This window comes from Ranitomeya variabilis, chromosome 4 (genome assembly GCF_051348905.1).
Source record: "Ranitomeya variabilis isolate aRanVar5 chromosome 4, aRanVar5.hap1, whole genome shotgun sequence".
NCBI lineage: Eukaryota > Metazoa > Chordata > Amphibia > Anura > Dendrobatidae > Ranitomeya > Ranitomeya variabilis.
In genome coordinates this window covers 231,234,884-231,238,159 of record NC_135235.1, presented here as the reverse complement: position 1 = coordinate 231,238,159, position 3,276 = coordinate 231,234,884, and positions in this window count along the sequence as shown.

Sequence of the window (3,276 nt, the reverse complement as noted above, 5' to 3'; positions counted from 1 at the left end):
ACAACAGGGATCCATGACAAAACAAAAAAAGGAACCCCCTGTTTTTTTTTTTTGTTTGTTTTGTTTTAAAGGCTGATTATAATGTCACGGGGAGACTAGGTGGGCAAGAGCTAATAACCCGGGCCCCTGCAATTTCCCTCAGACTAGGGAAATCCTGACTGACCCTCTACCTAGAGTTTACACTGATGGTGTGCATGTCTAGGCCTCGACCCTCGCCCTGTCTCCTGTTTCAACCCTAGGCTGAAACCACCGCACACCACCCAGTGAAAAGATCATACACCAATACCCACAATTAGCACAGACAAGGATAACGGAAAATATACACCACGCCGCAGTAACTCAGGAATACACTATAAATGCGCAGGGCAAAATAAATACAAATATAGGAAGGAGTAAATAAGACAAAGGGAAGTACACCACCAGCAACGATACTCCAACAACCAGCTCACCACTCCAGACCGAGATAACAACGCACAAGACAGAAGCTATAATCGGCGAAGCCCAATGTTCAGGAGAACTATTTAAAGGCAATGGGCATGGCCCAGCTTCCAATCCGAGCATCAGGTAAATTAACCCCGGACCAGCGAGATAAAATCTAGCCGACGCCAATGAGAACATAGTGGTCAAAAGCGGAATTACCGCTGTCTGTCGATCGACCTGGTCTGAACAGCGTCCGACATGACAGTGTATGTGATTTGCAGACTTAAGGCCACATTATCACTAGACATGTCTGGCCTCACTGTGAGCATTGTCCAGTTCCCCCAGGAGTGGCGCTCGTCATGTGTATGTGATTTGCATACTGATGGTCACATTCTCGCTAGACGTGTCTGGCCTCACTGTGAGCATTCTTCAGTTCCCTCAGGAGCGGCGCTCGTCATCTGTATGTGATTTGTATACTGACGGCCACATTCTCACTAGACGTGTCTGGCCTCACTGTGAGCATTGTCCAGTTCCCCCAGGAGCGGCGCTCGTCATGTGTACGTGATTTGCAGACTTACGGCCACATTCTCACAAGATGTGTCCAGCCTCACTGTGGGCATTGTCCAGTTCCCCCAGGAGCGGCGCTCATCATGTGTATGTGATTTGCAGACTGACGGTCACATTCTCACTAGACGTGTCTGCCTCACTGTGAGCATTGTCCAGTTCCCCCAGGAGTGACACTCGTCATGTGTATGTGATATCCATACTGACGGTCACATTCTCACTAGACGTGTCCGCCTCACTGTGAGCATTGTCCTGTTCCCCCAGGAGCGGCGCTCATCATGTGTATGTGATTTTCATAGTTACAGCCACATTCTCACTACATGTGTCCGGCCTCACTGTGGGCATTGTCCTGTTCCCTCAGGAGTGGCGCTGCTCGTATATATGTGATTTGCATACTGATGGCCACATTTTCAATAGACGTGTCTGGCCTCACTGTGGGCATTCTCCAGTTCCCTCAGGACCGGCGCTCGTCATATGTATGTGATTTGCACACTGATAGACACATTCTCACTTGACGTGTCCGGCCTCACTGTGGGCATTCTCCAGTTCCCTCAGGACCGGCGCTCGTCATATGTATGTGATTTGCATACTGATGGCCACATTCTCACTAGACGTGTCCGGCCTCACTGTGGGCATTCTCCAGTTCCCCCAGGAGCGGCGCTCCTCATGTGTATGTGATTTGCATACAGATGGCCACATTCTCACTAGACGTGTCCGGCCTCACTGTGGGCATTCTCCAGTTCCACCAGGAGCGGCGCTCCTCATGTGTATGTGATTTGCATACTGATGGCAACATTCTCACTAGACGTGTCCAGCCTCACTGTGGGCATTCTCCAGTTCCCCCAGGAGCGGCGCTCCTCATGTGTATGTGATTTGCATACTGATGGCCACATTCTCACTAGACGTGTCCGGCCTCACTGTGGGCATCCTCCAGTTCCCCCAGGAGCGGCGCTCCTCATGTGTATGTGATTTGCATAATGATGGCAACATTCTCACTAGACGTGTCCGGCCTCACTGTGGGCATTCTCCAGTTCCCTCAGGAGCGGCGTTCCTCATGTGTATGTGATTTGCATACTGATGGCCACATTTTCACTAGACTTGTCCGGCCTCACTGTGGGCATTCTCCAGTACCCTCAGGAGCGGGGCTCGTCATGTGTATGTGATTTGCATACTGATGGCCACATTCTCACTAGACGTGTCTGGCCTCACTGTGAGCATTCTCCAGTTCCCCCAGGAGCGGCGCTCGTCATGTGTATGTGATTTGCATACTGATGGCCACATTCTCACTAGACGTGTCTGGCCTCACTGTGAGCATTCTCCAGTTCCCCCAGGAGCGGCGCTCGTCATGTGTATGTGATTTGCATAGTTACAGCCACATTCTCACTACACGTGTCCGGCCTCACTGTGGGCACTGTCCTGTTCCCTCAGGAGCGGCGCTGCTCATATATAAGTGATTTGCATACTGATGGCCACATTCTCACTAGACGTGTCCGGCCTCACTGTGGGCATTCTCCAGTTCCCCCAGGAGCGGCACTCGTCATGTGTATGTGATTTGCATACTGATGGCCACATTCTCACTAGACGTGTCCGGCCTCACTGGGGGCATTCTCCAGTTCCCTCAGGAGCGGCGCTCCTCATGTGTATGTGATTTGCATACTGATGGCCACATTCTCACTAGACGTGTCCGGCCTCACTGTGGGCATTCTCCAGTACCCTCAGGAGCGGCACTCGTCATGTGTATGTGATTTGCATACTGATGGCCACATTCTCACTAGACGGGTCCGGCCTCACTGTGAGCATTGTCCAGTTCCCTCAGGAGCGGCGCTTATCATGTGTATGTGATTTGAATACTGACGGTCACATTCTCACTAGACGTGTCCGGTCTCACTGTGGGCATTTTCCAGTTCCCACCCAAGGAGCGGTGCTCGTCATGTGTATGTGATTTGCAGACTTATGGCCAGATTCTCACTAGACTTGTCCGGCCTCACTCTATACACTTGCATCGAAAGTTACACTCAAACGCTGCCCCTCCTGGGTTATGGGGGTCTCTATTTGTTTATGGGGTCTGCTTAGGGTCTCTGCTTTGACTTCTGCCACATAAAAGTAGTTTTAGAAGTTTTTTTGTTCCTTAAAACAAACTTTTTGAAGGAAATGCACAGGAAAGCGACAATAATCTGCTCCCAGCTGCTCCCTGCAGATCAGAACGGTGATTCCCGGTAAGGTGACTGTTCCCTTTCTGCGCAGCGCAGCAGACAAGGAGGAGGACAGTCCCTTTAAGGAGGGAGTGGTTTT